The sequence below is a fragment of the Ziziphus jujuba genome, chromosome 10 (genome assembly GCF_031755915.1).
Source record: "Ziziphus jujuba cultivar Dongzao chromosome 10, ASM3175591v1".
Classification (NCBI taxonomy): Eukaryota; Viridiplantae; Streptophyta; class Magnoliopsida; order Rosales; family Rhamnaceae; genus Ziziphus; species Ziziphus jujuba.
In genome coordinates, this window is record NC_083388.1 from 24,828,736 (window position 1) to 24,847,553 (window position 18,818).

Sequence of the window (18,818 nt, forward strand, 5' to 3'; positions counted from 1 at the left end):
TAGGGGTTGAGGTCCATTCCATTAGAACTTGAACTTAATTAAAGATCCGGGCTAATATAATACGGGTTTAGGAGCAGGTCGTCCTAGGTTCGTATCATTTGGTATCAGAGCTAAATTTTGTTCAGGTTTGATCTATCTTTATTTGATTTATTTGTTTTTGTGTTATTCTGCAATTTTAGCATTAGGTTAAGGTTGCATCCATCCCATACACGTTCAGCGTCTCTTTAAAAAAAAAAAAAAAAAAAAAAACTCATTCCTAGTTGAATTAGGTTTCCTTGTTTTACCATATCTTTGTTTCCTTGTTTGTTGGTTGATTTTTCATATTTGTTCTTGGTAATTTTTGTTTTTGTGGATTTTTTCATTTGCTGTTTTAGTCTTAAATATTTGCATTCAAATATTCAAAAAAAAAACAAAAGGAAGTTTGCGGCAACATTTAAAAAAAAAAAAAACTGCACATTTTGTTTATTTGGAGGTCACGGGTTTGGTGTTTGTTTTGGAGTTGGAATTGCAATTTTGGTAATTATTCTTGCTACTGCAGTTGTTTATGTTCTGTGAGTGAAAAAAAAAAAAGAAAGAAGGTAAAGCCGAATAAAAAAAAAAAAAAAAAGAGGAAAAAAAAATTATTTCGGTTTGTTGGAGTTTGATTTGTTTGCTGGAATCTTGTTGGAGCTGCTGGTTTTTTTTATTATTTATTCAATATTTGAGTTGCTGGAGAATTATTTTTGCTGCTGGATATTTGGATTTTGGGTGCTTAAATTATTTGGATTAAAATTAGATAAAGGAATTGATACAAAACTTGAATTACAAGAACAACAACCAACACTTTTCTATAATTTTGTTCTCTTTGATTCTTGTTCGTATTTGAATTTCTTTTTCTGGAATTTTATTCTTGAACTCAAAAATCTACTACCATCTGGTTCAGTTTTCAAAAATTCCAACGTTTTTCCATTATTTTGTGTTTTCTTGTCTAGAAAGCCGAAAAATTAGGATTTGTTGGATTCTTTCGGTATTGCCTACTTTTTGCTTACTGTTTGTTGATAAGTTTAATTAAAACATACTAGTGATCTAATTGCTGTCTTGTGGGTGTTTTAATTAGAACTTTGAGATAATTCATTGAGTGGAAAAAGGCAAGAGTGTGTGAGCTTAAAAGAGGGTAAAAGCCGAAACTAGTGTGCAAACACGAGTGTCGAGACCTTGTTTGAGTGAAACACGTGAGGGAGTGAATATTGTGAGGATTTATTTTATTTTTGCAGTATTTTACTAACATGGCAGATTCTAGAATAAGAAGAGGGGATCCACCCTTGAGGATCAATGAGGAAGAGTCCGTAGCATTCCATGGCGATGACCGAGCTACCGGGAGTGGAGACCAAGTGGATATGAGAGCTGTCTTGGAATCAATACAGCGGGTTAGTGCTCAAGTTGAGCATGTGAATCAAAGAGTGGGAAGACTAGAAGCCTCACAAGGAAGGCCGAATACAAGAAATAGGCAAGAATTCCATGGAGGACGAGGCCGAGGACGAGGAGGTCGTGAGAGACCAAGAGAGGAATTTGATGAGGAGTCATTCGGTGGAGACTTTGAGGAAGGTATGGACGAAAATTTTGCTGTCCAAGATAGAGCTGGCCATGGAAGATATAGGAGGGAAGAAACAGATGACAATCTTAGCAATATCAAGATCAACATCCCACCATTCATGGGAAAAAGTGACCCTGAAGCGTATTTGGAGTGGGAAGAAAAGATGGAGATGATATTTGACCGCCATAATTATTCGGAGGCTAAGAAGGTGAAATTGGCAGCAATGGAGTTTGGCCATTATGCACTCCAATGGTGGACCAATGAGCAAAACACCCGAAGGAGAGTTGGTGATGACTTGATTACTACATGGCAACAAATGAAAGGAGCCATGCGGAAGCGATTCGTACCATCACACTATCATAGGTTGCTGCATCAAAGACTTCAATCTTTATCTCAAGGACATGGATCCGTGGAGGATTATTACAAGGAGATGGAGATGCTTATGAAAAGATTGAACTTGAATGAAGATAGGGAAGCAACCATGGCAAGGTTTCTTGGTGGTTTGAATCGTGAAATAGCCAATCTACTAGAATTGCAACAATATGTGGAATTGGAGGAGATGTTGCATGTGGCTATTAAACTAGAGCATCAATTCAAGAGGAGGGGTGTAAGATCATGGTTTGGAGGTGTTTCCAATAGTGGAAGGTCCAATTCTAGTGGCTGGAGGAACAATCCCATCTATGAAAGCAAGCCGAAGCCGAAAGTCAAAGAAGAAAGTTCAAACTGGCCAAGGAAGGATACTAGAATCAAATCTGTCCAAGCACCAAAGAATGAGGTAAAATTAGATCCTAAACCTTCTAGAACTCATGATATTGTGTGTTTTAAGTGCCAAGGAGGAGGACACATTGCTAGCCAATGCCCGAATAGAAGAATCATGATGTTAAAGGGCAATGATGAGCTAGAATCGGAAAGTGAAGAAAGTGAGGATGAAGCCAAGCAAGAGGAGGAGGACTGAGATGTTGCATGTGGCTATTAAACTAGAGCATCAATTCAAGAGGAGGGGTGTAAGATCATGGTTTGGAGGTGTTTCCAATAGTGGAAGGTCCAATTCTAGTGGCTGGAGGAACAATCCCATCTATGAAAGCAAGCCGAAGCCGAAAGTCAAAGAAGAAAGTTCAAACTGGCTAAGGAAGGATACTAGAATCAAATCTGTCCAAGCACCAAAGAATGAGGTAAAATTAGATCCTAAACCTTCTAGAACTCATGATATTGTGTGTTTTAAGTGCCAAGGAGGAGGACACATTGCTAGCCAATGCCCGAATAGAAGAATCATGATGTTAAAGGGCAATGATGAGCTAGAATCGGAAAGTGAAGAAAGTGAGGATGAAGCCAAGCAAGAGGAGGAGGACTTGGAGGATGAACCCGAAACCTTGCAAGCATCCAATGCTGAATTAAACTTGCTTTCTAGGAGAGTACTTGCTGCATACAAAGATGAGGATGAAATTCAAAGAGAGAACATCTTCCACACCCGATGTGAAATTCAAGGTAAGATTTGTAGCATGATTATTGATAGTAAAAGTTGTACAAATGTAATTAGTAACATTGTAGTTGATAAATTAGGCTTAATAAAAATTAAACATCCAGAACCTTATAGATTACAATGGCTTAATGATAGTGGTGAAATAAAAGTGAATAAACAAGCCAAAGTAAAATTTAATATAGGTAGATATGAGGATGTAGTTTTATGTGATATTGTACCCATGATTGCTGGACATATACTATTAGGTAGGCCATGGAAATTTGATAAAGATGCTACTCATTTTGGTCGAGAAAATAGTATTGTTTTCAGGTTTAAAGGGAAGAAGGTCAAGCTGGAACCATTATCTCCTAAACAGGTTTACAAAGACCAATTACAAATGCAACAAATGAGAGAAGCCGAAAAGCTTAAGGAAAAAGCAAGTATGGCACCAACGGCTTCACCATCCTTTCAAGAAGGTAAGAATGAGATTGTTGATCAAGGTAAGGTTTCTAAGACTCATATTGAGTGGAAAGATCAAGGAAAAATCAAAAGAGAGGGGAAAGAGAGTGGCAAACCCGAGAGCTTGGAGAAGGAAGGGAAATCCGAAGGTTTGCGCCAATCCAAGGGGGAAAAAGAAAAAGAAAGAAAAGAAAGGTCAAGTAGCAACTTTTATTTGAGTTTAGGGGATATTAATAAGGTTATTAAGTGTAAGAAACCTTTGCTGGTCATGATTTATAAAGAAAATTATTTTAATGATCAAACTAACTTTGAAGAACTTGAATTGCCAAGTTCAATGATTTCTCTTTTGAAGGAATTTGGAGATGTCTTCCCAAATGAAATTCCAAGTGGACTACCATCCAATCAAGAGGGAAAAGGTGAGCTTGTTGTCCAAGGTAAGTCTTCTAATACTCAGGTTGTGTGGAAAAATTTTAATAAAACCAAGAGTGAGAAATTTGGTGCAAAAGCCGAGAGTGAGGAAGGTGAGATGGCCGTGAGTGAGAAAGGAAAAGGAAGACAAGAAAGGAAAAATATAAATTTTTATCTTAGCTTTGGTGATGTTAATAAAGTAATTATGAATAAGAAATCATTGCTGACCATGAATTTTAAAGATACTTATTTAAAGATATCTTTATTTCATCGAACTTTATCTGCATTGTTGAGAGCTTTACTTAGTGGCAATTTGAAAATTTGGGAAATATTGATTGCTAACTTTAAAAAGTGTAATTTTTACCATAATGAGCATGTATTTCTAGATTTTGTTGTAATAGTGTTTGACCCAGGAGAATTGGTTTGGTTACACTTACGAAAGGAAAGGTTTCCTAGTCAAAGAAAGTCAAAGCTCATGCCGCCTATGGATGGACCTTTTCAAGTTTTGGAGCCGAATAACAAGAATGCCTACAAGCCTAATTTACCGGGTGAGTATAACATGAGTGCTGCATTTAATGTTGCTGATTTAACTCCTTTTGCTGCAGGTGATGATCTTGATTTGAGGACAAATCCTTTTCAAGAGGAGGGGAATGATGTGATTCCGCCTAAGCCCGGTCCATCGATAACCTGTTGGGGTGCTGACTCGACACGGATGAAGACTAGGCCAATCACAAGAGCTCAAATTAAGAGATTTAAGGACAACCTGGGAGTATTTATATAGGGGGTAATCAATCTCAACAGAGCTTGTCCATACTTGAAGATACATAGCCTATTCTAAGCATCCAAGTGGTGGAAGCCGATACTGACCCGGGTGACTGTTTTGGTACATTTTTGGAGTCCGGGAAGCATGAAATGGTTCCAATGCTTTATGGGTTCAATACATATGCCTAAGAGGTCATGGAATCAAGTTAAAGCAGCCTCAAATGCAATCAAAAAGGGCTTGTACGGACAGCCTCAACAATTTGGCCGAATTTGCTGTATTGCTTGCTGGCTTTACTGTATTTTACTGTATTAGCCTTTTCTTATTTTTCCAAGCATGGGCAACGTGTGGGACTTCATATTCAGCTTATTTGGCATCCTAAAAAGCATCTAGAAGCTGATTTGGAGCTCAAAGAGGTCAAAGATTGGTCAAAGTCAAATTAGTCAAAAAAGCTAGTATTATAGTTTCCTAATTTTATTCTACTTTTTGTTTTAGGAAACTACCATTACTTTTTAGTTTTTATTTATTTATTTTCTGGACAAATAAATTTAGGAAAGTTATTATTTTATTATTTTCATTGTAAATTAATTAATTCCTAATTCAGAATAAAGGAATTAATTAATCAAATTTAGTTTAGGAAACTTAGTTTAGGACATATTAGAATTCGGTCAAGTTTCCTAATTCCTATAGGAGTCCGGTTTTGAATTATTTTTTAGGGTTTATTTTGTTTCTTTCAAGCCTATTTAAAGGCTTATTTTTCAATAAGAAAACAACTTTGATTTGATTAAAAAAATACTTGTGAGATTAATTATCTCTTTGTTCTTTGAGAACACCTAAAACACCATTAGAGAATTGGTTGTTTTAGCTTGACTTATCAATAGGTTTTCCATCCCCTATTGTGGCGTCTACATTATACCAAGGTTTCTAACCACAGGTTGGTTAGGGGTTGAGGTCCATTCCATTAGAACTTGAACTTAATTAAAGATCCGGGCTAATATAATACGGGTTTAGGAGCAGGTCGTCCTAGGTTCGTATCACCATCATTGTCTTTACTTTTATCAACTTGCCGCCTCCAACACAAGTTTCTTCTTCAACTCCATTATTCCTGAACTCAAACACTCCCTGTCTCTCACCCTTTCCCATTCCTTCCTCTTTGCTGGAATGTTATTTGGCCTGAATCATCCTCCAAATCTCTCATCCATTATGTAGAAGGAGACGATGTTTCGTTCACTGTGACTGAGTCCGATGAAAATTTCTACCACATTTCGAGCTCTGGCTTTTGCGATCCCAAGGCAAGCCATCCATTTCCTAGGCAGGCAGTGTCAGCGGAACGAGCAGCAGTTTTTGGCACTGTATGTGACTCTGTTCCCTAACAATGGATTTTGGATTTGAATAGTCACACATCATGGTGTCTTCCACGGCAAAATCGTAACATCTTTTCTTAAATCATGGGCCCAAATCTACAAACATGTTAATGGAGGTGATGAGTTATTTCTGGATCTTATAAAACCATTAATGTATGACGGATCAAATGTGAAGGATTTGAACGGGCTCGAACCAATCTACGTGGAGTACTGTTTAAGAAAGGTGACGAAGAAGCTTGCTGATAGATCAGGAATTGAAAACTCCATCCGATTCAGTTTGTGGAACATTTGAACTGACTCGGGCAAATATTGAAAGACTAAGAGAGTTTGTGAAAGTGGAAATGGCTATGAAAATGAAAACTCCAGTTCATCTTTGGATGTTCCAGTTAGTGTCTGCGTGTATATGGAAATGCTTAATTAATAAGCAGAAGAAGCAGCAGCGATCCCAAACGTTGTAGTATTGTCGTTCAACGTGGATTGCACTTGCAGGTTGCGATTGGAGCCTCCAATCCATGACTATTTTGGAACCTGCCTGGCGCTGAAGGTTGTCGTTGAGGAAACGAAATGATTATTGGGAAAAGGAGGGATATCTTGCAATTGTGAAGAGCACTGGTGAAGCTATAAAAAGTATAGAAGATGAAGGAGTTCTAGAAGGAACAGAGAGTTGGTTTCCACAAAAGAACACTTTGCTGCCTCTTGTAGGATATATTCTCCTGCAGGATCGCCTCGGTTTGGGTTTATGGTATAGATTTTGGATGGGGAAGGCCAACAAAAGTGGATATGATTGGTGCAGATCTGTAGGATTTTTGGATAAAAAACACAGCAAAACGAAATGAAAGAAAAGAAGCTTTTTCTGGTGTGAAAAACTTAGTTTATTCATTTTTAGACAAAATTATATAAGCATAAGTTTATAACAGTAAATCACCTACTTTTCACCTACTATTGCAGTAATCATACCACCAAAAAGACAAGTCATACTTTGATTACCTAATACAATAGTGTTTTACTAAAAATCTGAATATAAAGTAACTAAACATCAAAAAGGAACTAAGACACCAACAAAAGTGTCATTACACTAACACTCCTCCTTGACACTTTTGCTGGAAACACTAAGATCATTTCTTAATGTTTCAAACCTTTTTCTTGGCAAGGCTTTTGTCAAAATATCAGCAAGCTGGACCTCAAACCTGCAATGAACCAGCTTCACTTTACCATTTCTTCCACCTTATAAACTTTGTCTTCCTTTCCTTGAACAACAAAGCTTTCAGGTTGTTCAACATACACTTCTTCTTGCAATTAACCATTTAGAAATGCGGATTTCACATCTAATTGGTAAACTTTTCAACCTTCTTTAGCAGCAAGAGCTAGTAGAAATTTGATTGTCTCATGCCTTGCAACTGGTGCAAACGTATCTCCACAATCAATACCTGATTGCTGTACATAATTCTTTTCTACCAATCTTGCTTTATGCTTGTTTATAGTACTATCTGCATTGAGATTGGTCCTAAAGACCTACTTCACTTCAATTTCCTTTTTGCCTTGAGGTTTTTTCACCAACTCCCAAGTCTTGTTTTTGTTTATCGTGCTGATTTTAGTTTCCATGGCTTCTCTTTGTGTCTCAAACTGATTTGCATCATAAAAAATAATTGGATCACACAATGCTAGGTGGCATCTCTCATATACATCTGTTAAGGGTTTTATACCTCAGACATCGACCAGGGGTCTTATACCTCGGACATCGGTCACGGATTTTTTACCTCGGACATCGATCAACAGTCTTCTACCTCGGACATCGGTCATGGGTCTTTTACATCGGACAAAGGTCTTATACCTCGAACATCGGTCAGGGGTCTTTTACCTCGGACATCGATCAACGATCTTCTACCTTGGACATCGGTTAAGGGTCTTTTACCTCAGACATCGGTCAGGGGTCTTGTACCTCGGATATCGGTCACGGGTCTTTTACCTCGGACATCGGACAAAGGTCTTATACCTCGGACATCGGTCAGGGGTCCTTTACCTCGGACATCGAACAAAGGTCTTCTGCCTCGGACATCGGATAGAGGTCTTATAGCTCGGACATCGGACAGGGATCTTGTATCTCGGATATCAGATGAGTGTCTTGTATCTCTGGCACTTCTCTCGGATGCAGCAGTCAGAGGTCTTATACTTCGGATGCTTATCTCGGATGCATAAGCCAGAGGTCTTGTACCTCGGATGCTTATCTCGGATGCATCAGTGAAGGATCTTGTACCTTGGATGCTTTTTTCGGATGCATCATTCAAAGGTCTTGTACCTTGGATGCATCTCTCATATACATCAGACAGGGGTCTTGTACTTCGGATGCCTCTGTCATATACATCGGACAAGGGTCTTGTACCTCAGATTCCAATGACATCTTCATCATCTGAATTAGCCTCCTCCTTAATTTCATCATGTTCTTGGATAAAATTCTCTTCTGAGGCTTGAACTTCACTCTTTTTCCTATTCCATTCTACTTCAAAGCTTTTATTTTCCATTTCAACATTTAGAATTTCGCTTTCATGTTGATCATATATTGTGCAAGACTTATCTTGAAAATTCAAAGAATATCCATTTTCAAGCATTTGTCCCACACTCAACAAGCTTTGATTAATTTCAGGTACATATAACACATATGAAATGAGGTTAGTACCAGTTGAAGTTTTCACAGCCACATCTCCTTTGCCTTGAACTTGAATAAAGTCTTCATTTCCAATTTGGACTTGGGAAACAAAGCTTCTGTCTAAGCACTTGAAGAGATCAGCATCATGAGTCATGTGTTGAGTATAACTACTATCCACCAACCAAGCTTCTTTGCTACCATTTTCTGCATAACATGTAGCAACAAACAACCTTTCCTCACTTTACCATGCTTCATCAGCAACTTGTACTTGGTGTGCTTGTTGTATTGGCTTTCCTTTGTTTTTGCAAACTTTTTCAAATGTCCAAGTTGTTTGCATGCTCTACATTGAACATTAGGTCTAAACTAGCAATATTTTTCAGAATGGTTGTCCTTTTTTGCAATGAGAGCACATCATAAACTTCTTTCTTTCACCCTCTCTGTTTGTACCAACACCATCTCGTCCTTTGTCATTACTTCCTCCACTTTACTGCTTCCTTTGGTTATTGTTTCTGGAGACTTGCCTTTTTGTAGTGCTAGAAAAGCACTTTCTGAAGCCTCTTCTTGTCTTATAGATCTTCTTTGTTCAGTTGCTTGTAAAGCATTAACAAGCTCTACCAAAGAAATCTGATTCAAGTCTCTTGATGCCTCCAAGGATGAAATCTTTGATTCAAACTTCTCTGGTAAGCTGACCAGCACTTTCTCCACAACTCTTCTGTCACTCAGCTCCTCTCCAAGAATTCTGATTTGGTTTGCTACCTTCATTAGTCTGTCAATGAAGTCTTTTACCAACTCAGAATCCTTCATTCTTAAAGTTTCGAACTCCCTCCTTAAATTCAATACCTGCATTTGTCTTGTTCTTGCACTTCTCTAGAACTCCTCTTTCAGCTTGTCCCAGACCTCTTTAGCTGTAGTGCAAGTCATAATTCTGGTGAACATCACTTCTGAAACACCAGCATGTAAAGCAGATAAAGTCTTAAACTTTTTTGCAACCTCCTCACTATGTGCTTTATTTGAGTGATGTGGGATTTGCTGTCAAAGGGGGAGGATTTCTATTGGTCTCTACAACTTCCCACAAGTCAAAAGCTTGAAGGTAAGCTTTCATTTTTATAGACCATATGGCATAATTTTCTATAGAAAATATAGGAGGTGATGGAGCAGAAAATGAGTTGAAGCCATTAAAAAGGAAGGAAAGGTAGAAGGAAGGTTTCTGTATTTTTTACTATTTCACTCACAGTCCCACTAAGATCATTAGGGCTCTGATACCATTTGTAGGATTTTTGGACAAAAAACACAGCAAAATGAAAGGAAAGAAAATAAGCTTTTTCTGGTGTGAAAAGCTTAGTTCATTCATTTCTGGACAAAAATATATAAACATGAGCTTACAACAGTAAATCACCTACTTTTCACCTACTATTGCAGTAATCATACCACCAAAAAGACAAGTCATACTTTGGTTACCTAATACAACAGTGTTTTGCCAAAAAGCTGAATATAAAGTAACTAAACATCAAAAAAGAACTAAGACACCAACAAAAGTGTCATGACACTAACAAGATCAAAGGAATGGAGCTATTTTTCTTTCGGAGAGTAGAGATGGTGATGGAGGAGTTGAGATAGGATTTGTCTGCAATAAACGAATGGTGGAAGCTTTTGATCATCTGTTTGTTGAAGGAGTTGAAGAATGAAGACCATCCATTTTATTTTGCTTTCAAATGTTTCAATTTTAATTAAGTTTCTTCCTAAACATAATAATGGAGCATAACATATTTTTATATTTGTTTAATTAGGTGATTCAGCAATGAATGAGGATATATTTTGGGGATTTGTAATCAATATCCTTAATTAATTTGTTATAAAAATTCAAGCATTCAAGGTGCAGGATGACCATCATTATTAATTTTATTATGATATTGTAATGTAAGCTTATATAAATGATCCACGCCAATCAAATAAATAAATGCAATCTTGAGTTTGAAGGTTGTTGACCATCATTATCAACCTAATTCATAACAATTAGTTTTTGTTACAAGAGTAATTGTTTGCTAAAAGTTTTTAACTATGATATACCGAGGCTACAAACTATTGGACACAGCATAATATATATAATAATGATATTTATTGTGGCTAGAAATATTTAACAACAAAAGATAGATTTTAATCGTGGCTAATACCCTGTTTTTTGTTGAGATGAGAATATTTTCTCCATTGCCAACAATTTCTCAAGCTCCAAGCCATCTTGAGACTTCTCAATACGATGGATTGGTCGTATTGTAATCCACTATTTTTAATTTTTGCATCAAATAGAGTTTTCAAATCTTCAGGTGATCGAAGTTAAAATTAAAAAGACAAAAACAAAGGATAAAACAGAGTTTCCGATTCAAACACAAACAAAAGTGCTAAACAAATTGGAACAACATATTATATACTATAACTAAAAAATTCAATCAAAGATTTTACAACACCATTCTACTTATTTTCTAAATGAATCAATCCAACGATTGGGAACAAATATAGCAATCCTTATTAAAATGTAAAAGTAAACATGTAGGTTATGAATTCATTGGCTGCTTCATATAATAAAAATTAGGGTCTAATTATTGTTGTCAACCCAGAACTGCTTCTGGAGGTAGTCAATGACATTATTATCAACTTGGAAGGCTTCGGTGAGCACATCAGTACTAATACGAGGATCTGAATCAAACACAGCATTAGAAATGGTGATTACTCCTGCATTTTGGCTGCTGAGACCAGCGAAGGCGACTGCATTGGTATATCCCTTGTTGAACTGGAAATGAATGAGACCAACTGGGAAAACAAACACATCTCCCTTGTTGAGGATTTTAGTGAAGAGTTTATTGCTTCCATCTTGTTGGTTGAAGTGACAAAACCAACCTCCAGAGTACCCTCTATGACTACGAGGATTTCTGTGCCCCGAGGGTGAGTATGGGGAGGGTTTAGGCCATATGGTGCATAGTCAATGCGAGCCAGGGATATGCCCAAAGTGTTGAGACCTGGTATTTTATCAACATTGAGTTGAGTTACATTTAAGCCAACTCGGTTTGATGTGTTTCCTGGCTTGTCAAGCCCAGAAAAGAAGAAATCATTGGTAGTGACATACTTTGGATCCTTGCAGAACTTTCCATTCATGAACATTGCACCATATATAAAGAAAGCACTTTTGTATATGGTCATCTAGGATATAAAAAGTCAGTGAAGAAATACAAGAGAGGAAAATAAAAAGGTAAATATACAAGCAGATTTAATTTCATAGTCTTTGACTGCAACACAGAAGTCCTGCAGAGGGCTTGGGTCGTAAGCAGTGGCAAAAGAGGATGCCAAACCCAAAACCAGAATAGATAAAAGGAGATGAACGCCTTGCATGCTTGTCAGATGGATAATCTGCTATGTTCTTAATTTCTTAATGCAAAAAAGGGATGAGAAATTTTGGTGGGAAATATTCCCTATTTATAGAGGCCAGAGTCAGGAACTTGTCTCTGCATATTTTGTATACGAAAGTAATGAAACAGAAAGGAGACTTGATGGACAACAATTAAGAACATATTTACAAAGTCTTGATGGACAACAATTGTGATCATTGTTTCAAATGAATTTATTACATGGCTAGTTAGAGGTTAACTAAACAACTTAATCTTTTGAGGCCGGCGCAGAGAGGTTTCTTAAAAATGCTAGATAAATTTTAGATGCCTTTGATTGTGTCTTAGTTTTCCTAAATTAATCTATTAACATGATTTATTATATTAAAGCTTCTAGAAATGAAGAAAAATTCTACTAGTCTAAAATGTTTCATTCGATTTTTACGTTTCAAAAATTCAATGGCTTTGGATGTCAAGTGTTTGTTGGATTTACTCCAATTAATCTGTATATGTCATTCAGAAAGTACTATTAGTTGCAAGGAAGTAAGAAAACTGGAAAAAATAGGGGAAAATACTACGAGCAAGGAACTAAGAAAATTGGAAAAACAGAGTTTCAATTGGAATTTCTTATAATTTTCTTTAATATATAAATTGAAAAGAAAATTGGCATAAGCCTCAGACTATACATGTAATGAAAATGGAATTTGATAGCAATCAGATTAACTTTTTTACTTTGAGAACATTTGACAAGTAGTCATGCTTTTTTTGGGTTGTCCTATGAAACTTTAATACTGACTAAACGTTTCACATAAAATTTGAAGAAATTGGTATTAATTTCAATTGCCAAGTACCAAAAAGGCTAATCAAAATTACTAAGCACCTTTAGCTCATACTGAATTTTAAATACCACTAGTTATTTGAAAAAAAAATTTGTTGTTGTTATATTTTTATCATATTTTTGTCACTGAAAGTAATTAGAGACAACGAAAAATCAAGGGCATCAACAGGAACATAGTTTTAGCATTTTTATGTGCTAAAATTTGTAGTCCCCATTCAAGTAAGGCCTCTATCTTTTCTGGTGGATGGTGATTAGTCGTTCGGATTAATTGGAATATGATCAGCATGAGACTACAGACTACCTAATTGTTTACAGCAAACTGTAATATACTCAACAACATCCAGTGCTATTGATTAGCTGGTATTACAGTAACTATGTGGTCATGTGAGCCCCAACCCCTAAAATCAGTGCTGACAATATACTATGTTACTTAAGGAAACGTTAACTTTGAAAATTTAAATCAAATTAAACTATGAGAGAGATAGAGAGAGAGCTAGAAAGTAAATAGAACGAAAATGCAATTAGAGAATGGTATACAGCACCATTTATTTTATTAGAAATGAATCTTATTCAAACAATAAGGAAACACATTTATCAATCATTATTACAATGTTAAATAAGATATTAAATAGATTATGAATTCATGGACTGCTTCTATAGAGATTCAACCTTTGTATAGCAAGCAATGTATATATCCACAAGCAGCACACAACCCACAAAAGTCCACAAACAAACAAATATAGATGAAATAGAAGATCTCAGAACAAACCCATATGAAAAATCTAGAGAGAGAAAGAGACAAGCACATAAATATAAGAGGAGAGAGAGAGAGAGAGAGAAACACACAAATATTTTTACGTGGTTCGATAAAGGTGATCTACGTCCACGGGCAAGCAAGGAGATGATGATTTTCATTATCTTGAAGAGATTACAAGCCTAATCACCAAGAGCATGGCACCGTTGATGGGATTTTGAAGAACCCACTGTTTCTCTCTCTAAAACCAGTAGAAAAGCCCCCTCATCTGTTCTGGCTTGAATTCCTAGGCTAACATATCATTAAAGAGGGGCAAAATCATAATTTTGGTTTTTTTTTTTCCTTTTCTCTTGCTTTCTTCCTTTCCCTTCATCACCACACAGCATCCCATCAACCCACTGTTTCTCTCTCTAAAACCAGTAGAAAAGCCCCCTCATCTGTTCTGGCTTGAATTTCTAGGCTAACATATCATTAAAGAGGGGCAAAATCATAATTTTGGTTTTTTTTTTTTTCCTTTTCTCTTGCTTTCTTCCTCTCACTTCATCACCACACAGCATCCCATCAACTCCTCATGTTCACCATTAATTTAGAGTCACAAAAACAACATTTTTTCACCTTGACTCTAAATTCACAAACTCTTCAAATCACTTCCCATCACTCCTTGCTTGCACACACATCCTCATCACTTGCTTTGCACATTGATTAGACTTATATAGAGCCTAAGCTTCTCCGTTGGCACTATCTTGGTCAACATATCCACCGGATTCTTTTCACCCGCAATCTTCACCAAATCCACTTCATCTTTGTCGATCAATTCTAGAACAAAGTGGTACTTCTTCTCGATATGCTTTGTACGGTTTGAGAAGGGTTGATTCTTTGCCAAGAAGATTGCACTTTGGTTGTCACAATGCACAATGACTTGGTTTTGGGGAACACCAAGCTCATTTACCAACTATTTTAACCATAATGCCTCCCTTGTTGCTTTCGTGGCCGCCATATATTCCGATTCGGTACTTAAGAGTGCAACCACCGGTTGTAACGATGCTCTCCAACTAATTGTATTACCCTAAGCTGAAAATATATAACTCGTCAAGGACTTTCTCTTGTCCTGATCACCACCAAGTTCCGCATCACAATATCCGACAACATAATCACCATTACCATTGTTCTCATTCCAATACAATAAGCCAACATGTATGGATCCCTTCTGTGAAGTCTGACATCGGTTGGAAAGGGGAATGAAGCATGGCTTATAAGCGTATGGATACCTTTCCCTTGCGAGGCATTTTAAAACCTTGAGGGATGGATTGTAAGAGGATTCCCCAGGCCCAAAGAGGACAATATCGCATGCGGGTGGTCTGGGCTGCACAGATGGTATCAGAGCCAAACCCGGATCGGTGTGCCAGCAAGGACGCTGGGCCATAAGGGGGGATGATTGTGAAGTTCCACATCGGTTGGAAAGGGGAACGAAGTATGGCTTATAAGTGTATGGATACCTTTCCTTTGCGAGGTCTTTCAAAACCTTGAGGGCTGGATTGTAAGAGGATTCCCTAGGTCCAAAGAGGACAATATCGCATGCGGGTGGTCTGGGCTATCACACCTTCAAATACCTTAGAATCCATTGCAAAGTCTCCCAATGTGGTTTGCCTGGATTACGCATAAATCTACTCACCACACTAACCGCATGAGCGATGTCCTGTCTAGTACACACCATCAAATACATGATGCAACCTACAACACTTGCATATGGCGTCTTAGCCATGCTCTCCCTCTCTTGTTCATTTTTCGGGCATTGCTTGGATGACAATTTGAAGTGGGGTGCTAAAGGTGTGATCACGGGATTTGCACCGCCCATGTTGAACCTCTCCAAGACCTTCTCAATATACTTTCTTTGAGAGACAAATATCTCCCTATTCTCCTTATCCCGAAATATATCGATCCCCCAAATTTTATTGGCTTCTCCAAGGTCTTTCATCTCAAACTTAGAACTCATCAACTTCTTCAAATTATCAATCTCATCCATATGTTTGCATGCAATCAACATATCATCAACATACAACAAGAGATAAATGAACTCCCCATTCGGCAACTCTTTATACACACAAAGATCAAACGTGCTCCTCTTGAAGCCAATACCAAGCATAAACATGTCGAATTTCTTATACCATTGCCTAAGAGATTGTCTCAAGCCATAAAGGGATTTTTGAAGCAATCATACCTTGGCACCCTTTGCATATCCTTCGGGTTGAGCCATGTAAATCTCTTCCTCAAGGTCTCCATGAAAGAATGCCGTCTTGATGTCCAATTGATGCAAATCAAGACCTTTGTGAACCATAAGTGATAACAAGATCCGAATAGAAGTGTGTCTCACCACCGAAGAGAATATTTCATTGAAATCCACTCCCTCCTTTTGAGTATAACCCCTTGCAACCAATCGAGCTTTGAACCTTGGTGCCTCAACTCTGGGTACACCTTCCTTCTTCTTGAACACCCACTTGCAACCTACAATTCTTCCACCTTTAGGCTTGTCTACTAACTTCCAAGTTTGATTCCTATGCAAAGAATCCATCTCCTCATCCATGGCCGCCTTCCACTTTACGAATCTTTTGAAGCTAAAGCTTCCTCAAAAGTGTTAGGCTCCGAGTCCATTTCTTCCGCAACTTCGAGAGCATATGCAATACAATCCGCAAAACCATATCTCACCGGTGCCTTGGATTGTCTTCGTTCTCTATTGCGAGCTAAATTGTAATCATGAAGGTTATCAACATCAACCACCTCCTCATCGGTATGATCAACTACCTCATCAACTTGTTCTTGAGCCACTTGTGTATCATGGTGCTCCTCATGAGTCACTTTCTTCCTTGGATTATCCTCAATCCCAAGATCAAATGTCTCCTTAACAACTTCACCTCCACTTGAAGATTCTCCATCCTTCGCCAACCCAAGCATCTCACTCTCCTTGAACACCACATCCTTACTAATCACACACTTCCTTGTATCCGGATTCCAAAGTCTATAGACTTTGACACCCTCCAGATACCCCAAGAAAATGCATTTCATAGATCTTAGATGTAACTTGCCTTCATTTACATGAACATACGAAGTGAAACCAAAGACTTTGAGATTACTTAAATTCGGTGCGTGCTTGGACCACTTCTCTGTTGGAGTCTTGAACTTAATAGCACTCGACAAATACCGATTGATCAAGTACACCATGGTATTCATCGCCTCCACCTAAAAACTTGTAGGTAGCTTAGCATTGGAAAGCATACTTCTCACTCTTTCCAAAATGGTCCTATTCATACGTTTGGCAAGACCATTATGTTGAGGAGTCACCTACATGATCTTGTGTCTCACAATTCCATGCTCATTGCAATAGGAATTGAACTCCTCATTGCAATACTCAAGCCCGTTATCCGTTCAGAGCATCTTCATCTTCTTTTCAGTTTGGTTCTCAACCATAACCTTCCATTCCTTGAACTTAATGAAGGCCTCATCCTTGGTTTTCAACATGTAAACCCATACTTTCCTTGAGTAATCATCAATAAGGGTTATGAAGTACCTACAACCACCCATTGAATTCATTCCCGTGGGGCCCCATACATCGGAATGAACATAATCCAAGATCCCCTTAGTTTGATGCACCACGATGTTGAACTTCACCCTAGCTTGCTTGCCACAGAAACAATGCTCACAAAAGTCAAGTTTCTCTACCTTGTGCCCACACAAAAGCCCTTGTTTACTAAGCTCAATTAGCCATTTCTCGTTAATATGACCTAGCTTTCTATGCCAAAGTGTGGTGTCACTCACTTTCTCATTCATCGATATGGAAGCTTCACCTTGAACCACACTTCCATCTAGCACATACAAGGCATTCTTCTTAGAAGCCTTCATCGCTACCATTGAACCCTTCAAGACCTTCAAAGTGCCTCTGTCGGCCTTATAACTATATCCATGCTCATCCAATGTACCACGAGAAATTAAATTCCTCTTCAACTCGGGAATATACCGCACATCTGACAAAGTTCTCACAACTCCATCATGAAGCTTCAACTTTATCGAACCAATCCCCTCAACATTGCAAATTTCATGGTTCCCCATGAGAACACGTCCTCCATCTAGTTCCTCAAATGTATCAAAATAACTCCTTATCGGACTCATATGGAAAGTACAACTCGAGTCAAGAATCCACTCAACACCATTGTCTCGATCGGTTACAAGCAATACTTCGGAGCTTTCATAACATTTCGAGGCAACACTTGCATCTCCATCGGATTACTTATCCTTCCCCTTTCCAAGCCTCTTCGGACAATCCTTCTTAAAATGCCCCAATTGATTACAATGGAAACATGTCATTTTGTCCCTTGATTTCGATCTACCCCGACTTTTACCTCGCCAATTTCTACTGCTAGGCTGATCCGAGGTTCTACCTCTCACCATGAGCCCCAACCCATTACTACTCTTGCCATTCAAGCTCTTCTCCGCATCCCCAGCAACTATCGCTGCTATAACTTCCTCCACATCTAAGGTTTGTCTTCTATACTTGAGAGTATCCACAAAGTGCTTGTTTCTTTGAGGTAAAGAATTAAGAAAAATCACCACTTGGTTCTCACCCTCAATTGAGATTTGCATACTCTCCATGTCTTGAATCAACTTAGTGAAGTCATCAAGATTATCACTCAAAGACCTTCCCTCTTTCATTTTGAAGCCATATAGCTGTTGCTTCAAATTGATGCGGTTTGGTACCGATTTAGCCATGTACCTCTCTTCCAAAACTCTCCAAACATCCGCCGCCATTGTTTCCTTCGACACCTCTCTCAACACCCTGTCTCCAAGACCAAGAATTATTGAACTATATGGCTTTTTTAATAATTCTTTCCTCTCTCTAACATCCATTGTTTCCGGTAAGTTCTCCTTACCTTCTAAAGCCACATCTAACCCTTCCTTGACTAGCATTGCCTTCATTTTCATCTTCCAAAGGCCAAAATCATTTGAGCCCGTGAATTTCTCCACCTCAAACTTCATAGACATGGTCAAGTTTGCTTGGGTACACTATAATCAACCTAGCTTCAACCAAGGGAACCTCCAATTCAACCACAAGAAGCCAATAACAACAAGCTACACAAAAGCCCCAAATCTCCAAACTCCATTCCCTAGATTTTCACCAACCTAGGCTCTGATACCA

General features: G+C 38.0%; 1 pseudogene; it reads right to left on the bottom strand.

Moving 5' to 3' along the window:
* Positions 1-11,257: 11,257 nt before the first annotated feature.
* LOC107417895 (germin-like protein subfamily 1 member 13) lies at positions 11,258-12,048 on the bottom strand (annotated as a pseudogene).
* Positions 12,049-18,818: the final 6,770 nt, after the last annotated feature.